This window comes from Mauremys reevesii, linkage group 5, assembly GCF_016161935.1.
Source record: "Mauremys reevesii isolate NIE-2019 linkage group 5, ASM1616193v1, whole genome shotgun sequence".
NCBI lineage: Eukaryota > Metazoa > Chordata > Testudines > Geoemydidae > Mauremys > Mauremys reevesii.
The window spans coordinates 22,589,530-22,616,788 of NC_052627.1; the positions used below are offsets into that span (position 1 = coordinate 22,589,530).

Consider the following 27,259-nt stretch of genomic DNA (forward strand, 5'->3'; position numbering starts at 1 on the left):
CTGTATGGCCTATGAGCCTTAGAACTGTGATGCACCCAACTGGAGAACCAAACTCTGGGGGTAATCACATAATGTAATCCCCCCCACAAAGGGCTAATGGGTGGCATGCAGTCTGCGGCGGTGACTCTCAGGTATTTGGTACCTTGGTGTGATAATCTCATCACTCGTTTGATCTCTGTGTGCCCCAAATTGTTGCAAAAAACTTTAAGAAAAGCTGTTTCTGAGGTGGCTATATCTCAGGAACCCGTTGGTCAAATGGCCCCAAATCAGTAACCAAACCCTGTGCTTTAGGGAGGCATACCAAATTCAAGGCAGTCTGAGTAACTGAGGATTTTAGAGCATTTAGAAGAGTCAAGCTTTAAACCAGAAAGCTGGTCTTAAACTTAACTATAGCAGAGCAGGTGTTCTGCTGTTATCTAGGCACCAATAAATCACCAATCTTGTGGTGTCTAAGCACCAGAAATGTGCAATATGACATTTTGTAATGGATTTTTCTCTTTGCTGACTGGATTGCTTCCATTAGTTAATAGGTGTAATTTAATGGTGATGATTACTTTTGGCTATCATAATGAGTGCCAGATCATCGTGTCATATCGTTGTGGGAAGGCCTTTGCAAAAGGTGACATTTTTTGCCCAACACATAGTTTCAGAATCAGCTGGGAAGCCAGTGGAGTTGCGTGGTACACAGGTGTGATGTGCTCATGCTGGTGTCTTTGCCCATTAAGTTCTCCCTTCTGAGTAGCCTTTACCTGGCCGGATCCAATATTGACAAGGTGCTGGCCCAGTAGAAATAGATAGTTTCCTGGAAGAGTGTGAAAGGCATTTCTCACTACTGGTGATGGTAATTTGTTCAGGAATAGAGAGATGAGATCATATAATTCCAAGACACTGTACTACATTTTGCTGATCTTCCTAGCTACATCTTGTTATAAATGGAAAGAAATCTACCTAAGGATGATCAGCCAATGGACTTCAAAACTTTATCTCCCCTCTCTATATTCTCACCGGTCACTCTCAATATACCACTAAAATGATGCATCACAACAAGCTCAAATCAATGATGTGCCATGCTGTCAATTAATCAGTTAACTCATGCGATTAACTCAAAAAAATTAATCACGATTTTAAAAATTAATCACGATTAATCGCACTTATAACAATCGAATATCAATTGAAATGTATTAAATATTTTTGGATGTTTTTCTACATTTTCAACATTGATTTCAATTACAACACAGAATACAAAGTGTACAGTGCTCACTTTATATTATTATTTTTGATTACAAATATATGCACTGTAAAAATGATGAAAGAAACAGTACTTTTCAATTCACTTCATAAAGTACTGAAGTGCAATCTCTTTATTGTGAAAGTGTAATTTACAAATGTAGATGTTTTTGGTTACATAACTAAACTTAAAAACAAAACAGTGTAAAACTTTAGAGCCTACAAGTCCACTCAGTCCTACTTCTTGGTCAGCCAATCACTAAGACAAATAAATTTGTTTACATTGTCGGGAGATACTGCCAACTTTTTAATTACAGCATCACCTGAAAGTGAGAACAGGCCTTCACATGGCACTTTTGTAGCTGGCATTGCAAGGTATTGACATACCAGGTATGCTAAACATAACATACTGATGATGCTCATTAAAAAAGTAATGCGTCAATTGAGTTTGTGACTGTACTCCTTGGGGGAGAATTGTATGTCTCTTGATGTGTTTTATCCACATTCTGCATTATTTCATGTTATAGCAGTCTCTAATGATGATCCAGCACATGTTGGTTTTAAGAACATTTTTACCGCAGATTTGACAAAACGCAAAGAAGGTACAGATGGGAGATTTCTAAAAATAGCTACAGCACTCAACTCAAGGTTTAAGAATCTGAAGTGCCTTCCAAAATCTGAGAGGAACGAGGTGTGGATCATGCTTTCAGAAGTCTTAAAAGAGCAACACTCCCATATGGAAACTATAGAACGCAAACCACCAAAAAAGAAAATCAACTTTCTCTTGGTGGCATCTGACTCAGGTGACGAAAATGAATATTCGTTGGTCCGCACTGCTTTAGATCATTATCAAGCAGAACCCATCATCAGCATGGAAGCATGTCCTCTGGAATGGTGGTTGAAGCATGAAGGGACTTATGAATCTTTAGTGCATCTAGGACGTAATGGTCTCACTTTCAGGTAACATTGTAAACAAGAAGCAGGCAACATTATCTCCTGCAAATTGTAACCAACCTTGTTTGTCTGAGTGAAGTAGGATGGAGTGGACTTGAAGGCTCTAAAGTTTTACGTTGCTTTATTTTTGAATGTAGTTATTTTTGTACATAATTCTGCATTTGTCAGTTCAACTTTCATGGTAAAGAGATTGTACTACCGGGCTTGTATGAGGTGAATTGAAATATACCATTTTTTGTTTTTTACAGTACAAATATTTGTGATAAAAAAATAAATAAAATGAGCACTGTACACTTTGTATTTTGTAATTCAAATTGATATATTTGAAAATGTCATAAACATACAAACATATTTAAAATCAATGGTATTCTGTTGTTTAACAGTGTGATTAATTTTTTTAATCGCTTGATAGTCCTAGTTGCAACCCTTTACTTTCATACACCCTCTGTATTTCCTTCTCTGCTGCTTCCTTCACTCCTTGGTGGGCAGTATGCACATATCTGGAGCTCCTTTACCTCAGCACCCTGAACAACTGTAACTGCTAAATATGTGGTATCCAGGCAATGACTCCTTAGCATCCTTCTGCCCACAGGTCCAAGCTCTCTGCCCAGCTAGTTCTATCCTGGCGGCCTGTCTCTCCAAAGAGAAACATTTAAAATCGCTTCATCCTTGTGGACAGTATTATTTAATATAGCTCTGTCCTTACCTGATGCTGCAGTGTTTCCACATAGGAAATCCCTATTGAGAATAGTAGAAACTGCAGATGGGGTTTGTTTTACATTTCCACCGATACAATAGCTTTATAGTAACTCCATGCCTAGCTTTTGGTGAGTGAGCTTGTTACAAATCCTTCCGAGTGTAACTAAAGGGGATGCAGTGCCTGTGTTCACTTGGGGGGTGCGGGAGATTTTGTTTCTTTTGAAGAGCCAAGTATGGCTTACAATTCACAACAGATTTTACATGTAGATGTACTTTATTCAGCTAAATCGCTCTTTGTCAGTGTCCTGAATGTAATAAATAATATGTCATTAAAACCAGTAATGACCTCCATGGGCTTTTCAGAAACTACTGTCATTATTGAAAAGCTGGGTTAATCTCTCACTAAATCCATAAGTAATTCAGGCCTTTACTGCAGTTTCAGCATTTTTCCCTAGAAAGCATAGCCCAGTCGAGTGACGGAGATCAAGGGAAAACCGTATAGATATACAGCCTTAGAATCAATCTCTAGGTTTAAATGCTTAGCAGAATATTAGGTCTAGGTCTCAAATGCCGTTTCAGCAGCTCTTGCTCGTGTGGATCATTGGATTCTGCTGTTTCATAACAATGGTTTATTGAACATACCGACTCCTGTCAAAAATATGGTTTTTAAATAAAATATTACTTTAGAACATTCATTCAGTCATTGCCAGTAAGAGCTGCCACAGTTGTGCTTAAGTAAGTATGGGTATCTGAAAAATTTTAAAATGACACTGTTAGATCCTTTCCACTAAAATCTTAGAGGGGTAGAGTGGGGAGGAAAAGCATGGATGCACTTGAACTGTGTGCAAAGAAAACTGTGCACATATGCAGTGATCTGATAGTAGGTGGAAGGATTTATTGAAAGATATGCTAAGAAACCATTTTAAATAAGAAAACATTTCCAAGAATGCACCATTTTAAGGGTGTTACATTTCTGGCCTACTGGTCTCATGCCCCTTTAAATTATATGTTTTTTCTAGACTATTTGTCATATAAAAATGTAATAAAATATTAAGTTTGCCAATTGACTTGCAAATGTAATATTGTCTTGTGCTTACAGTTGGGCAAAAATCCTTCTGGAATAGCTTCAGATTGATAACACTAGTATTTATGAAAGTTAAGGACTGATAATGTTAGGGAGAAAGAACTAGGCATATTGTGGATAGGCATTGTGTGAGATTTCTGGCAACTTCTTCCAATAAGCTTCATCCTTAAGCTTCAAAACAGTTTCTGGTACCCAACTCCTGGGCCTCTCTTCAGGAAATAGTAGCATTATTATTATTAATTACCATTGAATGCCCAAGTGTGTTGTCATTTCACATGTCTAATAGAGAGCTGGCTTTGATTGCCAAGACCCAAGGCCAGCATTTTTAAACTTCAGTGCCTAAAGTAAGTAAGTGGCCTGATTTTTTTCTTAGAGGTGCTGCAGTCTCTCTTGACTTCAATGAAAGTTGTAGGTGGGAACGTAGCACCTCTGAAGGGACTAAATATAGATTGAAAGTGCCTAGTCTGTAGGCACTCAAGTTTGAAAATATTGGCCTATATTTGTCCTGATCTCCAGAATTGTTTTCAGTACATAGGTTGTGAAACCTTCAGGAAAAAGACCCATGGAAGAAATCTTGGCCATGCTGAAGTCAATGGAAGAACTCCCGGTGACTCAGATGAAGCCAGAATTTCACCTTACATCTTATATTCATTTGTACTGTGGCTACTGCAACGGGGCCCTGATGCTTACTAGACTCTGCATACTGCTGTACTCTATGATAATGTGTCACTCGTGAGAATAATGGTATTAACATAGGTTTGCTAAAACAGTAAAATTTAATTTAAAATTTTGATAGTCTATTAGTAATTAAACTAAAGCACTGTTTACTTCTTTCTTCTGTACAATCACATATTTGATTGAGATCCCTTACTTTTGAGGCTACTCTTCTGTTTCACCACTATTGTAACAGTACATCTATGGGATAGATCATAAACTGGTGCAAATTGGCATAGCTCCATTGAAATCAAGGGGACTAGGCAAGATTATACCAGCTAAGAATCTGATCCTGTTTAGTTAGTGTTTACATTTTATCTTGCAGTGCATAAAGTACAGGGAAATGGAGTTAAGGAAACCCTGCAAGTTTAAGGGGGTTGGGGGTGAATCAAACTTGTGAGGACTCACGGTTCCCTGTGTAGGAACAAGGGAAATCTTGTTTGTCATACATCGGACAGTGGCAGCCATGTCCTTGCAGAACACTTCAGTGGCTGAATTCATTCAGGTAATGCTTGACGCACCGCATGACTCCAGATTAACGTTTGACTCCTCACGTGTTGAGGTCTGGAAATAAATAAAGACTGGATATCTTTCTAAATGGTTCAAGCAGGAATCTCTTGATGAAGTTCAATGGCCTGTATTATGAAAGGTCAGACTTAATGATCATAATGATCTTTTAAAAGCTATGAATAACAGAATTATTCATAGGGCAGAGATTAACACATTGATTTATTTTATTTTAAAACTCTATTCGGTTGCTTTTTTTTTTGAGGAGACTCAAAACACCAACAAAAATCACATTTAATAATTGGCTCTCCAAATATGCTTGCTTTTCTCTTCTTAACAACTAACATTTGGCAGTGGAGTGTTGACTTTGGATATTATGAAAAAGCCCAGATATTGAAGGGACGTTGTCAAGTTAATAATACATTATTTTTAAGATGTTGTAATCCAAAATATATTAACTCTAAAATAATTTTAAAATCTAATTAACTTTTCATTTTTTTATGCCAGTTACTGTCTATATTTCTCACAACTAAGAATGTGAAAATAAGCAGTCAGTTTCATCTTCAGGTTCTTGTGAGTGAGGACAATCTTGTACTGTCCTAATCACACAGTCAGTAGGGGGATGTCAGTTTGTTTAATTATTTGTCTATCCGGCTTAAATGTAATAAAAGCCCAAGTTACTGATCACAGTTGATCTGAAGTATACACTCACCCTTGCTACCAGTATACTGTTTCCCCTTTTGGCCTGAGTGTGTAGCAATATTTGGAAACTTGTTGGATTATTTCTATTAGACAAAAATGATTATGCGAGTCAGATTTTTTCTTTGTTGCCAACTTCTGTATTTACAAAGAAATGTTCACAAAACCCTTCCCCCCTGAACCCAGTAGGAACAAACACCAGCAGATAGTTTCCTTGTTCAGTAATCCAAGTCTGTCTTTCCAGCGAGTAATGTGCCCCCAAAAATCTCTCTCTCAGCTTCTTCTCAGGGCCATGCTCGCCATTGCTTTTCTCACTAGAACATCTCTACCCCGATATAACGTGACCCGATAGAACGCGGGTTCGCATACAACACAGTAAAGCTCTGACATGCTGCTCTGAGCAGCGTGTTAAGGGTGCCGGGCCAGGCCGGGGCTTGATAAGGGGTTTGATAAGGGGCAGAGGGTCTCAGGGGCGGTCGGGGGCTCCACCCCCGGGTCTGGGGAGCAGGAGCTGTGGGAGGGTACTTTTGGGGGCCCCGCAGTCCCAGAGTGGCCCGGGGGATTAGCGGGGGGCCGGGAGCAGCCCGCTCTGCTTCCCTCGCCCCAGCCCCAGCCGTGTCGCTCAGGGGAGGGGGTTTGGGAGAAAGGATGCACTCCCAATGCAAATCTATATCTAATCAAACTGAATACAGATAAGATCCCCACCAGTTCCACAATGCTCCTTTGACAGACTAATCTCCTTTTAGCCTGGGTCCAGCAATCACTCACACTCACCAGCAGCGATGGAAATGGAGCAGTCCAGCCCCAGCCTGCTCCACTCTGGCAGCTCCCAGCCACCATGCTCCGCTTCCCGCCGCAGGTGAGTATGGGGGGTGTCCTTTCCCCCACCTACCTGTGCTCACCGGCAGCAGGAAGCGGAGCACCGTGGCTGGGAGCTGGCAAAGTGGAGCGGGCTGGGGCCGCCTTGTCCCGCTTCCTGCCACAGGTGAATACGGGGGGCGTCCTTTCCCCAAGCTCCCTGCACTCACCCACAGCGGGAAGCGGAGTGCCGTGGCTGGGAGGTGGCAGAGTGGAATGGGCTGGGGCCGCGTCGTTCTGCTTTCCACCGCTGGTGGGTGCAGAGGGCGTCCTTTCCCCAACCTCCCCACACTCACCAGCGGCGGGAAGTGGAGTGGCCCAGCCCCAGCCAGCTCCCCTCCGCCAGCTCCCAGCCGTGGCGCTCCACTTCCCACCGGGCAGGTGAGTGCAGGACCTTTCCCCAGCCACTACCCAGTGACACAGCTGGGGCCGGGGCAAGGAAAGCGGAGCGGGCTGGGGCCGCGTCACTTTGCTTCCCGCCGCAGGTGAGGGTGGAGGGGCATCCTTTCCCCCACCTCTCCGCACTCACTGATGGCGGGAAGTGGAGCGCCATGGCTGGGAGCTGGCAGGGTGGAGCCGACTGGGACTGGGCTGCTCTGCTTCCCACCACTGCCAGTGAGTGCCTGTCAGGGGGTGGGGAGGGGTGGATGGGGTAGGAGCAGGTGGGGGGCTGGGGAGGGGGTGGGATCCTGGGGGTGATTAGGGATGGGGGTTTCTGGAGGGAGCGGTCAGGGAACAAGGAATGGGGGGAGGGCAAAGCAAGTTTGATATAACATGGTCTCACCTATAACGCGGTGAGATTTTTTTTGTTTCCCGCGGACCGTGTTATATCAGAGTAGAGGTGTATAGCATATTGTAGAGGGCCTTATTCTGTACTTTGTCATTGTAGGATTGAGCACATTCTCTCTCTCTCTCTCTCACGCAGCAGCAACCAATCAATCCCCCCTAACCCTTCTGTTTGCTATCAATCCCAGGGAAATCCCTCACATGTGCTCTAGTTCAAAAGGAATTATTTCGGGGAAGTTTCATAGCCTGTGTTATACAGGAAGTCAGACTAGATGACTGCAGTGGTCCCTTCTGGCCTTAAAAAATCTATGAAGCTAGATCACAAACCTTAACTCTCAGGTTTTGCCATGTGGCCAAGTGCCTTGGGCAGGGATTCCTGTTGTTTCCAGCTGTGTCTGTACAAAGGAGCATTTAATTACTATTTCCATAATAGCCTGAATGAAGGATGCTTAGCAAACCCTTCACCCTTAAATAGGTCTATGATTGTCTATAGAGCAAAGACCCGCCTGATAGCACCCATTAGCAGCTTCCAGCATAATAGTACATTGGCTCGTTGTATCTACCATATGGCGGTCATTAAGCATACCAATTCTAGTTTCCTATTCCTTTATGACTGGTTCAACATCTGAAATTGATAGAATCTGTAGGAGCATGATCCTGTATTGGCGTTTCCTCATATGCTACTTAAATTGGAATCTGAACAGCTACTTTAGTCTCTGGAAAGGGAAAGAAGGTTTTTGCCCCAATTTTCACCTGAGTTAACTGATCTCCATAGGAACGAAGTTAATTTAACAGGACTACCATTGTGATACGCTGCAAGAATAAAATTTCCCTAGGATATTAGGATTTATCATTAGTGTGCGATATCTTCCTTTCTTAAAAACAAAATATCCCCAAAGAGACTTTATTTGCCAAAATTATGCAAAGAACATCAGTTTAAAAAATGAAGACGTTTATAGTTAATTGAGTCATAGCATATTCTGGCCACTACATTGGCACAAGAGGATGTATTAAGACTGTAAAGGTAGTGTTTCACTGTGCCACGTTAGTGAAGGACATATGGCATGTTCCTCAGCTAACTACAAACTTCAGGCTTTCATTGTGTTTTGCCACAGGCTTAATATTTTTTAATATAGGTTTTGTGTGTGTGTGATTTGATTTTATACCACAATGTCATAGAGTAGAGTTATAAGGTATAATTATATAAGCTGTAATTAAACTAATATTCAGTTATAATTTAGGATGATGCATTATTTCCTTTTGGATTGAGGCCATTTCTTTCATGTGGTTTCCATGTCTGCAATTTCTTACTCTTCAAAATATGATTAAGAACTCTGTTGAAATACACATCTAATGGCACAGCTGAAAAGCTGGATATTTTAATGATTTTGAGGCTTAAAAATTACTCAAGACACCAAATATTGATTTTTAGAAAAAAGTGTTTTTAATACCTAAATGAAAATCTCTACTAATGAAACGTAACAGAAATTAAACCAATGTTAATAGATACCAACTTGCAGCATTGACATGGAAACTAAATACTCTGTACCCATCTGAGGTGTTAGAAGTAAGGGTTTGCATAAGGGCTGTCCTTCAGCATACGTTAGGTGGAGAACCTTTAGTGCACTACATCTGAGTGATGGACTGTAGTGTGAACACTGGTTGCTTTCCAAGTGACTAGATCTAAGCATCTCTGTGACTGAAGGATTTTTGCTCTGAAGGATTCCCTGTCCAAAATGTTATCCTTGTTTCTGCTCTATCAACTGCAGCAGATGACTTTTAGGAATTTCTGATGTATTCCCAAAATGATTTGTATTGGCTGCAACAGCACCGTGTTTCAGTCACTGTTGTAGCAAAAATTTCAGAGGGATATTTAGGACCTTGAGTTACCTCCTGCAGAAAAGTGGAGCTACCCCTTTTGAAGAGGCAGTTAACACAGATAAGGGAACAGGGCTGGAAAGGTCTGAGGAAAGAGCATAGAAATCTTTTTGGTGTAGGAAAGGAGATAAAGCCTGTGTGCAAGTGCGTGTTCAGCGAGTCACTACTTGATGATGTGTCAGTCAATGACAAACAGACTACAGAGCGCTAAAGATCTTCCCTTTCTTGTCTGACAGTTGTAGCTCCTTAGGATGAGCCTGTTCACTAAAAAGATTTTTTTAATCCAATGAAATTGCATATGTCAAGCAGACATTGGGAAGAACATGTACTCCTCTGCACATGCTCACGCATTTGTGAAATACACAATATACGCACCTGCTTAAGTGCACTCTGTCTTGCATATTTGGAATGTAAATGCATTTTGTAATTTGGGATAACTGTGGTATTCACTAACTCTTATTGAAATCCATTGGGTACTCTGTTTGAGTAAGCATTATTTTTCTATCAAGAGTTGCAAGCATTCCACCGAGTGAAACTAGAGCTTCATAGGTTTTAGATTTTAAAGTAAATTTTAAACTCTTTGATTTTGTTCTGTGACTGCGATACAAATAAAGGTTAAAATGGATTAAGATTTAAATACAAGTGTCTGCTACAAGAATTTAATGTTTTATTAAAACTAAACCATAAATTTCACAACTAATTTCAAATATTTCTTGGCCTCTTTACTGTAACGAGAACACTGAGCACTTACATCAGGAGTGGGCAAACGTTCTGGCCTGAGGGCTGCATTGGGTTTCATAAATTGTATGGAGGGCCGGTAAGGGGAGGGGGTCGTGGCCCGGTCCCCACCTCCTATCTGCCCCGCCCCGGAACTCTTGCCCCATCCAACCCCCCCCTGTTCCCTGATGGCCTCCCCCCAGGACGCCTGCCCCATCCACACACCCCCACTCCCTGTCCCCTGACCGCCCCTGGACTCCCGTCGCCTCATCCAACTCCTCCTCTCATTCCTGATGCCCCCCACCCCGGGACCCCTGCCACATCCAAACACCCCGCCCCCTGCTGCCCCAACCCCTATTCACACCCCCGCCCCCTGATTACCACCCCGAACGCCTCTGCCTTCTATCCAACACCCCCTGCTCCCTGCACCCTTACTGTGCTGCTACAGCCACACCCCCTGGCTTAAGCCAGCCACGCCGCCCCCACCATGCAGCACAGAGACCGGGTCAGGCCAGGCTCTGCAGCTGTGCTGCCCCAGGAACTCACAGCCCCACCGCCCAGAGCATTGCAGTCAGGGGCGGCTCTACAAATCACGCTGCCCCAAGCAGCGCGGAGCGCTGCGCCGCCCTTCCCCGGTCCCGCGGCGGGTCCCCTCTTCCCGCGGCTCCGGTTGAGCTCCTGCCGGCATGCCTGCGGCAGGTCCACCGGAGCCCGGGACCAGCGGACCTGCCGCAGTCACGCCTGCGGGAGCTCCACCGGAGCCGCGGGAAGACGGGACCCGCCGCAGTCATGCCTGCGGCAGGTCTGCTCGTTCCGGGCTCCGGTGGACCTGCCGCAGGCATGACGGCGGCAGCTCAACCGGAGCCAAATGCCGCCCCCCCGGGAAACGGCCGCCCCAAGCGCCTGCTTGGTGCGCTGGGGTCTAGAGCCGCCCCTGATTGCAGTGGAGCGGGTGAGATGAGGCTGCGGGGGAGGGGAAACAGCGGGGGAGGGGCCGGAGCTAACCTCCCAGGCCAGATGCTCGGGTGGCCAGGCAGGACCGTCCCGCGGGCCATAATTTGCCCACCTCTGATTTACATAGTATACCGCTACCCCGCTATAACACCACCCGATATAACACAAATTTGGATATAATGCGGTAAAGCAGAGCTCCGGTGGGATGGGGCTGCGCACTCCGGTGGATCAAAACAAGTTCGATATAACACGGTTTCACCTATAACGCGGTAAGATTTTTTGGCTCCCAAGGACAGTGTTATATCGAGGTAGAGATGTACTTGACCTTTTCAAAGCATTTTACAAATATTAACTAATTGTTATATGAGAATGGAAAAGCTTTAGTTTCAGAATATTGGCCAGAAAACTAGAAAGAGCCATGCCAGGAGAGCCGAGTGCATTAATCGAGATCTCATTATTTGCAGTTTAAAGGGCCACTGTCAACGGTATTAGCCATTACAATTAACTTCCTTGGACCGTGGCTACCGTTTAATAGGTCTTACCTTGAGGATTCTATCCAAGGTATTTCTTTTGCATCGTTCAGTTTAGTTTCCTCTCCCAAACATATACCCACCCTGCAAGACTTACTCTGAATTGTGCTGGAAACTAGCTATTACATGTGTTCTCTTTCCTACTGCCTCAAGCTAGAGTCTCATGGTAATTCCTAACTTCAGGACCCCTGCCTGCTACTAGTGTTGTTTGGTTTTTTTTAATTCTTATAACAAAAATTACACTTGCTATTTATATAGCATCTTCCATCCAAGGATCTAAAAGAGCATTACAAAGGCTCTGTATCCCCATTGTACAGATGTGTAAACTAAGGCTCAGCGAAGTTAAGTGACTTGGCAAAACCCAAGCATACAGAATAGGGCATATAAACTAGATTCTCCTGGCAAACAGCCTCCTGCCCTAGTAATTATGCAAACTGCTACATATACTGGAAACAAAATTTTCTCAGAGTATGTGAAAGAACTAGATTTCATGGCTAAACAATTGCAGTGGGTGTTACCTGACTGAAATCAAGTGGGAGAAAGTGGACACAGAGGCTGGAAAACAAAGGGGGAGGAGAGAAAGCAGGAAGGGCAAGGCCATACATCCATCTGTGTTCAAGGATTGTACGCACAGTAAGGCAGTGTCTGTTCTAGGAAATTTTAGACAAAAATCCCCACTGGTTCTGTCACCCGTTCAGCTGCCTTACTAGCTAATCAGATTTGTTCTATGAGGTCAAAGAAATGGACTTTAAACCAAGGCCAAAGTAATTCTTTCTGGGTCAGTTTCTTAGCTGGGATAAAATGGCAAAGCACCATGTAATTCAATGGGATTTACTACAACTACTGTTTTACATCAGCTGAGAAACAGGCCGCCTGTTTAAATCTCTGTTTGTGTTACCATCCCAACTTAACCATACATTCCTTAGGAGATTCAGAAGGCACAAGAACAATCGGCTTCCCACTGGTACTCTTACCAGCTGAACCAATGCTGTCACTTTTGGTGATTCTTCTCTCCTCCCTGCCCATATTCCCTATTGTAGGCATGGCCTAAGTGTTCTGTTCAACATCATTTGGCAAAGCACAGTCCTAGCATGGTCTCTGGGCTTTGGGTAGACATTCAGTTAGAATATTTAAGCACTATGTGGACCACAGCTTCCCAAGATTGAGTGAACCTCCGTTTTCAGTCCCCACCACGCGCAGCTAGGGGGTAGGGTGACCAGATGTCCTGGTTTTATAGGGACAGTCCCAATTTTGGGGTCTTTTTCTTATATAGGCTCCAATTGAAGGTGGGAGGGAGGAAGAGTAAAGGCAGATGAAGAAAGGAGAGGAGAGATCTCAAAAGCATGAGTTATGATAAGCTCAGATAAGCATCCAGACTTCTCAAGCTTCATCTGAAATAAACTTCCAAACCTTCTTGAAATTGCTCATCACTAAGAAAATTTTTGACATAAATGGTTTTAACTGGAATTAAGGTTTATAGAACAATATCTGCTGCAATTTGAGGAATGAGGACAGGGATTTAACCATAAAAAATTGCTTTTGCCCTTCATTTAAAGTCAATTTCTTTGACCTTACAGAAGCAGAAACCTGATTAGCTGATGATAATGATAAATGGAGATTTCCTAGGAAGTCAAATTGATTCAGTTGAAATGATAATTATTTTTCATCATCTTTGTTAGCTAAGAATAATTAGTCCTGTGTATTATTGCCTCTCTTTGCCACCTTTCACTATACGTGGCAGTTAAGCTGAAGAATTTCTTTTAGGCATTTTGCCAAAAAGGAGCATAGGATTTGCCGGATGGACTCATATCCAAGGTCCCTGTAGTCCAGTATCTCGTCTCCAGCAGTGGCCAGCACCAGATGCATCACGGGAATATATAACAACAGTGGGCAGATGTGGCTCGCACACTAGATCTCGTCCTGATCCCTTATAGGGATTGGCACAAGTGCTGGAGTATGAGGTTTAATGTCATTTCAATACATTTTCTTTGTATTCACTGTTATAATTCTGCATATTCTTGTTAGTCATATAAATGGCCACTCCCATGTTGAATCTTGCCAAGATCTTGGCCTCAGCACTCAATAAGGGCCAAGCTACCATGGCTGCTGGGCATGCTCCAATAAGTGGAAGCTGGGAGCACTCACCACTTCACAGAGGGCCTGATTAAGAATATAAGAACGGCCATACTGGGTCAGCCCAATGGTCCATCTAGCCCAGTATCCTGTCTACCGACAGTGGCCAATGCCAGGTGCTTCAGAGAGAATGAACAGAACAGGCAAATACTGAGTGCTCCATCCTCCGTGGTCCAGTCCCAGCATCTGGCAGTCAGAGGTTTAGGGACACCCAGAGCAAGGGATTGTGTCCCTGACCATCTTGGCTAATAGTCACTAACGGACCTATTCTCCATGAACTCATTTAATTCTTTTCTGACCCCAGTTGTACTTTTGTCCTTCACAACATCCCCTGCCAATGAGTTCCCCGGTTGACTGTGCATTGTGCATTATGTGAAGAAGTATTTCCTTTTGTTTGTTTTAAATCTGCTGTGCTAATAATTGCATCAGGTGACCCCTTGTTCTTCTGTTATGCGAAGAAGTAAATAACATTTCCTTATTCACTTTCTTCTTACCATTCATGATTTTATAGACCTCTATAATATCCCTCCTTGGTTGTCTTTTTTTCCTAAGATGAACAGTCCCAGTCTTTTTCATCTCTCCTCATATGGAAGCTGTTCCATACCCCTAATCATTTTTGTTGCCCTTCCCTGTCCTTTTTCAATTCATATTTATTTATTTATTTATTTTAGATGGGCAACCAGAACCGCACACAGTATTCAAGGTGCAGGTGTACAGTGGATTTATATAGTGGCATTATGATTCAGAAAAGTACTTAGCATGTGCTCAAGTCATAGTTTTGCTTGAAACAGGACTACATTAATGCACACTAGGGAACCCTTAGTGTGCGACAGCAGGGTACACATGGGCCAGTTAGTGCACGGCATGCTAGTGTGCTCTAGAATTTACACCCCCCCAAAGTGTGGACTAATGCATGGTGTAGACAAGCCCTTAGTTACCTACCTCAGCAATCAGCAACCCCACTGTTGTTCTTCCCATATTGCCTCACTGTTTCCAGTGTCAAACAATATCTGGATGTTTGTGCTAAAATGATCAACAATGAAGTAGTTAATATGGTTGACATTTAAATATTTATAATTAGGCAGCAGAGTCAGCACACTGTTCATATGAATGGGAGCAGTTAATAACGCACTTGGAGTTATTTTTTTTATACTCTGTAGGCCCAGAAAGACAGTACTGAATCAGTTTACGTTGGACTCTTGGTTAAAAGATTAACTCAGCAAATGTAAAGGCTAGAAACTCATTTTTTTGTAACACGGTTAAATTTTTTGGTACGGTTTGGATTCAGGGGTCAGTCCTGCAACTGTGAAGTTGTTGAAAATGTGAGGTTCTGACTGTAACTTCATAAAATGGGAATTGTGCTGCCTTATTACATGATAGCACTTCTAAAAAGTGCTTTGCAGCTGTAAGTCCCTAGATTCTTCATTGTTTCTAAATATTTCTCTCTCTCTCTATCTATCTATCTCAGTGTTTCCCAAATGGGACGCCGCTTGTGTAGGGACAGCCCCTGGCGGGCTGGGCCGGTTGGTTTGTTTACCTGCTGTGTCTGCAGGTCCGGCCAATCGCAGCTCCCATTGGCCAGAGTTTGCTTCTCCAGGCCAATGAGCGCTCTGGGAAGCGGCCGCCAGTACGTCCCTAACCACCTAAATAAGCGGCATCCCAAGTTTGGAAAACACTGATCTAGAGTAATAGAGCAATCAATAGCTTTAGTAACATTGCAAAGAGACAGGAGATTTGCTGTTTTCCTAAGAAAAAAGGCAGCAATTAGGTAATTCTAAAAAATATTGCAGAATATATGGGTATTAGAGTTCTCAAAAACATTGCTGGACTTCTGTACTATCATGTAAATACACTTGGCTCTTCCAGTATCTGAATAGACAGCCCCTTGCTTGCTGTTCCAGGCAGCGGTCATTAGAATACACTTCAGAAGGTAACAAGATAGATACTGGGTCAAATTCACACTAGTGTATATCTTGAATAACCCTACTGAAGATAATGGATTTATTCCAGTTTTAGACCCAAATAACAGAGATCAGAATTTGGCCCAATAATGCCTGAATATGAGATGAAAACACAGAATCTGCATTTCTTTTTTTTAATACTTTGTGGATAAGCCACTGCGTTAAGCAAAACTCTGATATCCTTTTATTAAGGTTAAATGGTAAAATCTATGTTAAATAATCCAAGCTGAGTTAATGTGAAAAAAAGGGAAACAATATTACTCCTCTCTCTCTAGTGTGGTGCAGATTACCATGAGCGCATTGCTGAGGTAGGATTCATTTCTTTCTTCAGATTTTATGCTAGTACTGAAAATAAGAGATATTTATCCCATCTGCTTTCACAATTTAAATCTTGGCATATGCTCTGTTAGGAAATGTCAGTGCAGCCTGACTGCTGGAGGTCACAGAGTTAAATACCAGAGTTGGATTCTAAAGGGGCTGGATAATTTAATAACCAATAACAGCATTAATAGTTTTACATGCTAAGATAGAGGTTATTATGCTTCACCATGTAAGCTGATTGCTGCAGGAAACCATAGCGCACATTCCTTCCACCAACCCAATACAGCACTGTACAATAGCCAGTGGCATTAGGAGGTAGGACAGGGATGGGGCAGAGCCCCCATTCAGCTTAATCATTAATGCCAGAAGAAAGATGCTAGACTTGAAGGGCTTAGTGGTCTGAACTGGTATGACACATTTTACATTGCTCCATCTGTATTGATGGGAAACTTGCCTCACAAGGGTGCCTTGATTGTTCCTTAATGCTGACAAAGCACGTTGGGGATGTAAAGTACTGTGTATTATATTTATCACACTTTTGCTTAAAAAAATATTAGTAATGTCAGAGGAGCAGGAGCCTGTTACAAAGGAGATTTGGGGTTTGGAAGTAAATTAGGAATTCTTAATCTTTATGTCATTGCAGATGGGTACTTAGATTGAGGGATAGCCTAAGCTTTTGGGAAACGAAGTGTCTAACTGTCTAGAGAAGCTATTATAAAAACTAATCACATAGCTGAACGGCTTTTAGATAAGGGGAAAACTGTTTGTTCTTAAAAGGATATGCACAAGGGGACTATGGAATAACAGTTAAACTGAAAAGGTAGATGGACAAGATGAATTCTACTGTAGGTTCCAAAGAAAGATCCATAGGAAATGCCATTGCTTAATGGCATGAGACAGGATCTAGTGTGGAAGCTGGAGGCAATCAGATGGAAAAAAATATCATCTTAGTCGCTTTTTGGGGTTTGCCGTAATTTCAAATATGCTTTCTGTTGAGCTGGACTTTATGAACAAATATTGCATGTAAGAAATCAAATTTCCAAAGTGATTGCCACCTGCTGTTCAAACATTGTGATTCAGTTGCAAAGTATGTGCTGAATGTGTTCTTCTCTGATAATCAGTCTGGGTGTGTGAAACATTTCAGCATAATTACACATTTAACACTGAGGGAGGAGTCGGTAACATCAGACCTAAATACTCTCTCACCTGAAATGTTTGTTTTCATAGTGTGTTTCTCCTCTCATTACATATGCACTCTTCTCCCGCAATTTGATAACTAGCAGAGAGGAGGAATATTGCATATGTTGAGTTAAAATTCTGTTTCACTATATCTTCTGCTCTCAATAGGAGATCTGAAAACCTTGTGGGGAAGTAAAATATATACTCCTGTTCATTCTCATGCCATTTAGAATTGAACTTTATCCCTTATTAGATATTTAACTGAAAAGTCAGCACCTGCTTAGTCTGAAATGTTTTTAATGAGCACAAAACTCTGACTTCTCAGGACAATCACTTTGATTGGAAGGGTGCCGGTATCTTAGCTGTCAGTGCGGTGGGGCTCCTGACGTCCGTGTGGCTCCTTGGCCTCACGCGCTGTCCCAATCATCAGATATTTCAAGAAAACTCATATATGCAACTTAGGGCATGTGACATAAGGATATAGATTAATAGTGAAGTGAAGAAAATGTTGACAATATATGTATGGTTCTTTGATGCATTTTGGGAAGAACTTGATAGAGTGCGGTAAGGGACTTTCTTCTCTTCCATTTCCAAGATTTTCTAATTTGCTTGGTTATATGATTAGACACACACTAAGTGTTGTATAGATGCCTGATGCCTACTAACAGGAAGCACCCCCTTCACCAACTTCAGAGCAAAAAAAACCCTAACCCTCATCAAATTAAATATCTCACTCCTTTTTCATGCTGGAAATTACTGTAATTCTCACGCACTGAAATTGGTCTCTAGCAGTCTGTTCTGGGAGACAGCAAATGAGTCCCTGTGTTGCCATGGTTGATCTCTTGGAGAATGAAGAGTTTGTATGGTGTCATTGTCAAATGTCAGGAACAATGGACACAAATTAGGGTTTGTGCAAGGATTTCTGCCTATGTCCGTAAAATTGCAGAACCCTTTCAAATCTACATGTTTAGATTAGGGGCTTAAAGAACAGAAAGAAAGTTCAGCTCCAAATGAACCCTCTAATAATATAACCTTTTGTATCCTATACATTTTCTTGTGATTTTATGAAGACTGTGATCCAAGTTTGGGAACTGTAAATACTGAAATAGTGAAATAAGTGGAGTATTTCGTGGCCCTTCTATTTAGCTGTTTTCTGGCTCAGCAGTTAAAAGGACATGATGAACTTGTTTTTGTTTTTTAAATGACTAATTTTAAACAATCCATTTTTTTCTAGTATGTCATGAATTTTAAAAATCCTTTAGACTTTAAAAGGGTATTTTGCCCCTTGATCATGTCGGTGAGAGGAAAAAGCTGATTATTCAAGATCAGTAGTGAAACTTATTATGCACAAAGTGTATAATATATTCAGTACACAAACTGGAAGATTAAGGAATATATTTTTACTGACTTTATTCAGTTACTGTAATCTTAGTTGAAACTTGTTGATACTGGGTACAAAATTTTCATACAGAAGCATGATGTTCAAATTGATGGTGTCCCTTTTAGGGTATTCAAAGCTGTCTTATATCATTTGAAGCATAATGTTCTTCTTTAGAATGGACTTTAGAAGAACACATCCTAGACTGAAAGTTCTCTGTCTGTGTAATTGGATTATTTACTGTTGCAAAAACTCTAAGCAGATTTATTTTGGGGGGCCAGGGAGAGGGAAGGGAAAATCAGTTTTTTGAACTGATGTCACATTGTTCTTCCTTTTAAACATATCCATTTTGATTAATGGGGTTTAAGTCAAGTGTCTGAACTAGGGATCCAGACAAGAGGATCTCAAGCAATAGGGCCATGATAATTAAGCATCTTGTGATGACAGTTCAGTCAACCTGCGGGAGACCAGGAGTACATAATACACATTCATACATACATCCCTAAACAGCTATTTGGAAGTGATACTGATGTCTGGTGGGCAGGAAAGTCACCTTCCATATCTTCTGGTCAGAGATTGAAATGACCGCACATTTAGGACACGTAGAAGAGGCCCAGTGTTTGAACAGCAGGGATTGTTCCGGATACTAGAGGGTTGCATTGGCGATGAGGAAGCCTGCCCATCTGGTGTTTGACTCAAGCATGCAAGGATTCCTCAAAGACTGAAGTCACCCCAAAAAAGCTAAAGGAGAAACAAACTGTGATGAGCAATGATCTCGTTAGGATTACTCAAGATAAAACATAAAGGTTACATTAGAATGAGGGGAAAAAGAGAAGCTTTTAAAAGGACCTTATTTTCAGAATTGCAATTATATGGAGTTTCAAATGAAGTATTACTAAAGAAAGAAGATAATTCCTTTGTTTTAAGGCAGCAGAGGCATTAGGAAAAAAAGAAAAAAGCAAGTTAACTAAAAGCCTTTGCTGAAAATTGGCAGCAAGTCCTTTCTTTGTGTTATTTACATGGAAAGCAGTTTCTAAAAGGAAGCCTTCCAGATTTCTACTGGGGAATTCCATTTCCTTGTATTTGATAATTTTAGTATTTTGTAGCACAAGGTCTTGGCAGGTAACTTTTTAAAGCATTGCTGCTATGTTTTCTTTTGTGTAGCAGCTGTGAACTTAAGTACATTCAGCCCCCAGTATTTTTTTCCCAACTCTGGCAGACTAGAGAGTGAGTGATTTGTTTTCTCAAACTTTAATATGTGTTTTCCTGTTAGTGTGAAAGGGATGTACGTTTGTAACACAAATGAAGCTGACTGAGAATAGGCTGGACCGGCCAAATAAGTGGGCCTAGTTCATGCATGTGTATGAGCTGAGATAGTTGCATGAACTTGCCTTTCACTCAGCCAAGCAGTTCTCGTGCATAAGAAGAGCTAGATGTTATACAATGCTTTTCATCGGTAGATCTCAAAATGCATTACAAAGGAGGCCAGTACTATGATCTTAATTGTACCGATGGGGAAAATGAGGCATCTAGAGGTGAAGTGATTTGCCCAAAGTCACTCAACAGGCAAGTGGCATAGCTGGGAACAGAAGCCAGGTTTCCTGAGTCCCATTTCACTAGGCCACACTGTTTCTCCATAAGAGGTGGTTAAAGAGAATCGCCTATGCTGTATGGATGGGAGATGCAGAGCTGCTTAAGGATAGTAGCTCAAACTCCTCTAAATGACTACTTCTCCATTTGCCCCTCCTATTGGGTTAAGAGCTTTGCTAGAATCTTGGTCCCCTCTCGCCACCCATCTAGGGCTGTGAAGGTTGCTCTGCAGAGAGACCAGACTGATACTGGAGTTAGATTTAAAAAAAAAAGAAAAGAAAAAAAAAGATTAAAAAAATATGCTCCCTTGGAGGCAAGGTTTACTTAAAGGGAGAAAGCTGTTTCTGCACCCAACTGTGTGTTTGGATTGGCTTTTCTGCATCCATCTCCCTTCTTCCTGTGGCTGATAACTGGCTGTTACAACTGTCAGTTATGAGAAACTTCAAGAGTGGTGCCCTATCAGGTTTCCCCCATCGCATAAAACTGCCACCTGCTGGGTTATTGAGAAGGTACAGAACAAGCATAGTACTTCTCCTGATGCCATTACTGCCTGCAGCCATAGCACAGATTGCACCCCTTTGGAGGAGGAGGAATTAAGAGGTTGTGTGATGGCCACTGTCTTGACCAATAGACTTGGGACTGAACTGGGGTACTCCAAGCATTGGCTGCTACAGTTTAAGCTGAAGGGCCCAGTCCCTGAAGCTGTAACAGACCTCTATTGTCAGTGGATTGGACACAAAGAGGGGAACGACACGCTGCCCAGGTGGTTACTATTGCATACATTGCATAGCTTCTTCAAGTCAAGGGAGATACAGTGGTAGGATGTTCCTTCTCAGGATTTCCGTTGGCTTTTGTGGCTGAGCCGTTCATAAGAGCCATGTGCCGCAGAAGCTGCAGGGCTCAGAATTTAGGCAAATGTGAGTATCACCTGAAACTAATACCTTAGTTGAACTATGTGGTTGTGCTTTAATCTGTGTTTTGGTACCAAATTAGTTATTGTGAATGATGGGGCTGAACTGGTATCTTGTTTGGCTTGGCTCCAGTCAGAAGATACGGTGGTCGAGTGAGAGGTGGTCTTGTATCCATTACATGTACAGTAATCCTTAGGCTATATAACAAATTTACAAACAACCACACATACAACACCATATGCAGAGGAACATTGCTTTTTCTTTTTGAAAAACCCCAACTAATATATTGTTCACCAAAATATTCACTAACTATAACCAAACCGTAGTACAATCATTTCAGGGTAGGACTTTCAAAAGTGCTCAGTGTCGGCATAACTCTTCTCCCATTGAAGTTAACAGGAGATAAACCATTAATGTCAAAACTGTGTACTTCAGAAAATCCCACACGTAATATCTACATTTATGTCTAATCAAAATTATTTAAAGGCACCTACTTGGAAATACTTGCCAAGAAGAAATTGCCATTTCAGAAAGTTAATTGAATGCAGGGAATGTGTCTAATTTATTCATGATAACCTTAATACTATCCAAGACTAGACTATTTCAGTTGTGTTTTGAAATGGTGGGAGTGCCACAATCCTGGAAAGAATTATGCACATACTTGACTTTACACACAGGATTAGTCCCCTGAATACAATGGGAATATTCATGCATGTAAAGTTAAGGATGTGTCTAGATCTTAGCAGGTTTGGGTCCTAATGTTACCAAAACCCTATACAGCCTGCCATTTATAAATCATACAAGTAGCTATATCCTTTTCAGGTTCACAAAAGAATGGTGGGGGTGGTACTGGGAGATCTCGCTCAAAATTTAGGGCTCAATCTTGCATAGTGCTGAGCACTCTGGTCCTAATCCAGCTAAATGGTTAAGCATGTGCTTAATTTGAAGCGTACGGGTAGTGGAATAGGGCCACTCTTGCTTGAAGTAAATCAGGTGCTTAAATGTTTTGCAGCATCAAGACAGAGTGGCCAGCCCTTTGGAGAATCCAATTAATCAACATCAATATCTGTCAATCAGACTTTGTTTTCACAGAGCAGCAGGGACATGTAAAACATTTAAAGCCGGTCCATCCGACTCTGATCTTTGTTGGATATACAATATACTTCTATAAATATTTAATTTCTATAATGTTCAAACCTCTGTTGAGTGCTCTGCAATACAAACAGAAAGACAAGTTCCTGGCTCAAAGAGCTTACAAGCTAATTTTAGATTTAATGTGACTAATGGAGGCAACTCACAACTGAGATAGCCTGGGAAGGAGGTGCACAGATTGTTGGGATAAGATCACACAGTTATCCAATTTAAGCATATACACCTCTTGAGTCAGTTATGTATTTTTATTAATTAGTGGTGACTCACTACTTCTGGGCATCACAGAGTTAATTCTTAAGGAAGGTTTTATTTCTATTTTAAAAAGCAGTCACTCACTAAACTTAAAATAAGCCATACTGAAACATGAAAGTAGCATCCTGGAACTTCTTGCCTCAATGATTATCATATTAAATAGGCAATATTAAAAAAACTTGTCACAAGGAGATAATTTTTGTTTTGTCTGTTATCTGTGTCTATTTCAATAACCTAACTTCAGTGTTCTGTATTTCAGTTGATGAACACAGAAAGGAGCCCACTGAGTCATATAGGGCACCACAGTTGTGAGAGCAGCTTCGACTGAGATCAGATGATAGTAGCTAATGAAGAAAATGTTTAGCAACTCCTGTAACCTATTTGAAATATGAAATGACACTGCCATATGATACTATAGCTAACATTACATCCAAATATATAAAGCAGAGATTACCATGTTCTGTTGACAAGTGTCGTGTGTCAAATTATATTCTTCTCAGGATAAAATACGAATCTGCTGTTCAAAAGAACCAGTTTCAGTCACTGTAACACTTGTACGGTATTTCTATTATGTACATATATGCTTTACCACGTAGGAAAAATATATCTGTAAATAGGATACTCTTTCGAATAACTTACATGTCGCTGGAGTGCAGTTGTGTTACCATTTACCATATCAATACCTATTTAGGGTTTTTGTTTTTTTGAATAATGGCTCTTCTGAATTTTTTTCAGAAAACCTTTCAGAATACATGGTCTTGATAATAATGCATTCAAGTGGCAACTGGTGCCTCTATAGACCCAAACATACTGAAGTACTCAGTGATTTTTAAACCAAGAAGGACTTTCATGACACCCAATAAACTAATAATAGTTTTCACTTGTGAAGTACCATTCATTTGCAGAATGCTTTAGGCTTTAAACCACAGAACACCTCTATAAGGCAGCTAAGTAATATACCCCTGTTACAAGTAGCTAAATTGAGACAGCAAAAGAGTACCATATGTGACCTTCCCCCAGTTCACACAGCAAATAGGTTGTGACTGGAATAGAACCTGGAAACTTGGAATCCCAATCCCCTGCTCCAACCACTAGAACACACTTCCTTTCCTTCAGCATGCTGCATACATGAATACAAGAAACATCAGGCACTTCCATCTATTTACATTTCTGAGGAGATAGCAATCTCTTTTACACTATATATAGCAGTTATTAGAGGGAGCAGGGTTCATTGCATTACACTGCAAACACGTAAAGTAGTGTGATGAGCGATCAGCTTCACAGGAGTGCTAGTAAAACAATTTTTTTGTATTGAAAGTTTCATTCTTCCTTCTCTATATTGTTGTTGCTCTTGGGGCTAAATGCCCTTTCCTCTGCTAGTTCAGAGGGGAGCAGAGCAGCACACAAAATGATATGAATGCCAGCCAAGTGGCAGAAGGGGAGTGCAACGTCAGCTGGGCATGCCTCTAGTGCCTCCAGAAACAATGACTCTGTGATGGAAGTTACTTTGTTTTGGGTGTATTCAGCCAGAGGCAGAAGAGCAAGCGTGTTTGGCATGCTCCCCTCCTTGTAGAAGTACATAAGGAAATAAAAGTTCATGGAAACCTTGACTGTGTGTAAAAGGATGGCCTGCCCCTGAAAGGGCAAAGCGGACTCCGGATGGCCAGTGCTGTTTAATTAGCCTTGCTTTGCCACACCTGTGCTGGGTGTAGGACTTAAAAGGGGAGAAAATCAGCAGTTGGGGGGTGGCTGTGGAGGAGAGCAGTTGAGCTGGGTTGGGGCTGGATTGCCGAAGCACAGGAGTGGAGCTAACGACTGTGGTGAGCCCCTGGAACAAGAGATCTGTCTCCAAGGAGAGAGTCCAGGAGCGAGCGTTCCACAAGGAACCAAGGGCTGAAGAGGAGCCGAAGAGGGATGGGATACTCAAGCCCAGAGAAGGTTAGACGATTCTTCAGTTGTGTTCTATTTGTAGCTCTGAGTTCTGCTGAGGCACCTGCTACTTTGGAAGACTGTGATTTTTATTGTAGCATTCTGTGGTGATTTAGAAAGGCTGGCTGGCTGGCAGCGGGGAGTCGGGTGAAGGAGCTTTGAGGAGGCCAGCTGGGAGAAGCCAGCTTGGGCCTGACCAGTCATAGCTGGAGTTGGCTGTCTTGGAGAGAGACTTAACTTTTAAGTGGCCTGGCTAGTGGGCTAGGCTGCAGAAGACCCAGATGGAGGCAACCAACAGGAGGAGGTGACAAAGGAGAAGGCCCAGCAACCCTGCACCCAGACACACAAGGGTGCACTGGAAGTGAGTTGCTTTTGTGCATGTGGGCTTGGTCTGGGGCAGGACCTTATAACACTGCCTCTGAGATTCCTAGCCTCCTGCAGAAGGCTGGGAACTGCAGAGTTGTAGTGGGGAGCTAGTGTCATCTAGGGTCTTGAATGGGGTTTGTTGCCATGGAATGAAGAGCCGGGGAATAGTATAAAGAGATGGACACCCCACATACTCTAGGATCTATGGAGTTGGAACTCAAATTTGTCTGTGGATTATTAGTCACAACAGGGTTTCAAAGCCCTCTTTTTCTCTCCGAAAGGTTGCAAACAAGTCCCAGAGGGGAAAATAGTCAAGTTTCTGCATGGCTGATTTGGTGGAGTTGATCACTGCTCAAAAGGAACAAGTCTGCAACCATGGATGACTTGAACTAGGGAAGCCAGAAATCTTACTGAGGATAGCAAGCCAAGTATGGGCTGCATTACAGACTCTGGCTTGACTCTCTGTTGCCCTCTCTCTTGGGTATTTATTTACACCTGTGCAAAATGGGTGTAAAATGCTAACAAAGAATGGTAGCACTTTCCGTCAATGGTGTGTCGAGCCCAGAGAGTTTTGACATCATCACGCTGTCGTGTCACGTGAACTGACTGAAAGGCCCCAGTGGAATCCCCAAAATAGGGATTCATCCAGTGGTCTGCTTTGTGTAATGTATAACATTCCTTCCAGGTCAGCACATGCGTGGTTTGTGTTAATTTAAAGAGTACGCTTGAGTTGGCTCATTTGCTGCTGTGGATGATTGGCAAGTACTGCACAGATATATTTATTTTTTAAAAGACATTGGCAGAACTGCTTGACTTAAGTGTTCAAAGGTGGTCTGATAACAGTAGGAACAGTAAGCTTGCAAATGTGTCTCTTACTGATGGCAAAATGTTCCAAGATTTCATTAGACAGGTAGATGCAAGCTACAAGACAACAGTTGCCAGCATCATGAACTCTCACAAACTCAGACACTTGAAACTTAAATTAATTTGAACTGGGCTGTGTACAATACACTGTCTCACATCACTTATATACACTATACTGTACCATTTGGAAGTATAGCTAATAGTATTGAATTCACCTAGGGATATTACATCTACATACATAGTTTTATTGCAGTCCATTAAAATAAGATGGCAAATTATTTATTAAGTGTCTAATTTGTAGGTACTGCCAAAACTATTATTTTGGGGGATTATTACTTAACCAACTCCTCAGATGCCTCGTATGTACTATCATGGATTAAATATGATTATGACAGAGACAAAATATTAGAGCTGGTCAGAATTTTCAGCAAATTTTGGTAAAAACAAAATTTGGATTATAACAACTTCATTCCATCAAAAAATTCCACTTCTCATCTAAAACCAGAACAGGTCCCGCCCCTGCTGCTGCAGTAGCTTTTCAAACCCCCTTTGTGAGCTTGTGTAGCCATTGCTCAGACAGAGAGAACAACCATGTAGTAATTCACAGTTTTTTTCAAGTTCCTTATATGTATCTGTTTCTGGGGCATTTTCCTCAAGTTCATTTATTTTGAACCCAGCCATGTCGATTAAATTAAGATGCTCTTTCTCCAAAGGAGTTGCTTTGACTTCTTCTTCTCCCCTGAAGCTGAGGTTCGGTGACAAGTGAATGTCACAATATGAACTTCCTGCCTTCTGTGGACAAATCAGTCACAAATATTTTTTTTATATAACAATATAGACACACAAATGCAAAAAGAAATCTCCCCCTTCCCCTCCCCCCCCCGATGAAATGCTGCAGAATCAATGAAAATCTACTACAGAGTTATTAGCTTTGCTGCATTATGTATTGGCACTGAAATAATAGAGATCTCTAGGGGAACATGCTCATAAAGGGGAGAGATACTAGCAAAGAAATTGTTAAACATTATTCTCTGCAGAGCCCAGCCTGTATTAAATATTGTCAGCTCATTGGCCTATAACACTAAACCCATTTATTTACAGGATTCTTTCCCCCTCAAGGAGCATAAGCATCAAAGAATGACAGTTCTGTTTGGTACAGTACATTGAGATGTGGGGACTGGTCAAGTGTGGCTGACTATACAAATTTGATCTCCAGTTTGTGGAAGCACTGTACTTTCCAGACATCACTGAAATATTTTATGGGTTTTGAAATATGTCTTTATTATTAAATATTATTTACTGAAGATAAAGAAGAGAGACAAAAGCAAGGACCTGCAATATCCAGTATGTCTTTGGTGTGTCTTTAAATGTGACTCTAAGATACCTCAGTCATGAGACTACTAGATCAACCTTGGAAATAATGATTTGGTGCATGTTGAAATTAAAGGCTTTGTTGCAATATGCATTGCTTTCCCACAGAATAAGGAGTATCTAGGAGCTGAAATATCACTTATCTGCTCTTTAGTGAATGTATATTGTAAAAGGCATATGCTGCTTCCTGTGTGCTATGTTTAAAGAAAATGAAATGATTTAATATTTAAGAAATCACCATGTTT

At 41.7% G+C, this 27,259-nt stretch overlaps 1 protein-coding gene across 23 annotated transcripts in view; it reads left to right on the forward strand.

Moving 5' to 3' along the window:
• Positions 1-27,259, forward strand: part of CCSER1 (coiled-coil serine rich protein 1) — a 1,061,579-nt gene that overhangs the window by 11,577 nt on the left and 1,022,743 nt on the right. Inside the window, exon 1 of one of the 23 annotated variants that reach the window (XM_039539931.1) lies at positions 24,400-24,422. The exons of the other annotated variants lie outside the window; for them this stretch is intronic. The gene's annotated coding sequence lies outside the window, so the exon portion shown is untranslated. Of the gene's footprint in view, positions 1-24,399; positions 24,423-27,259 lie in introns of those variants that run through there. 23 annotated transcript variants of the gene reach the window in all.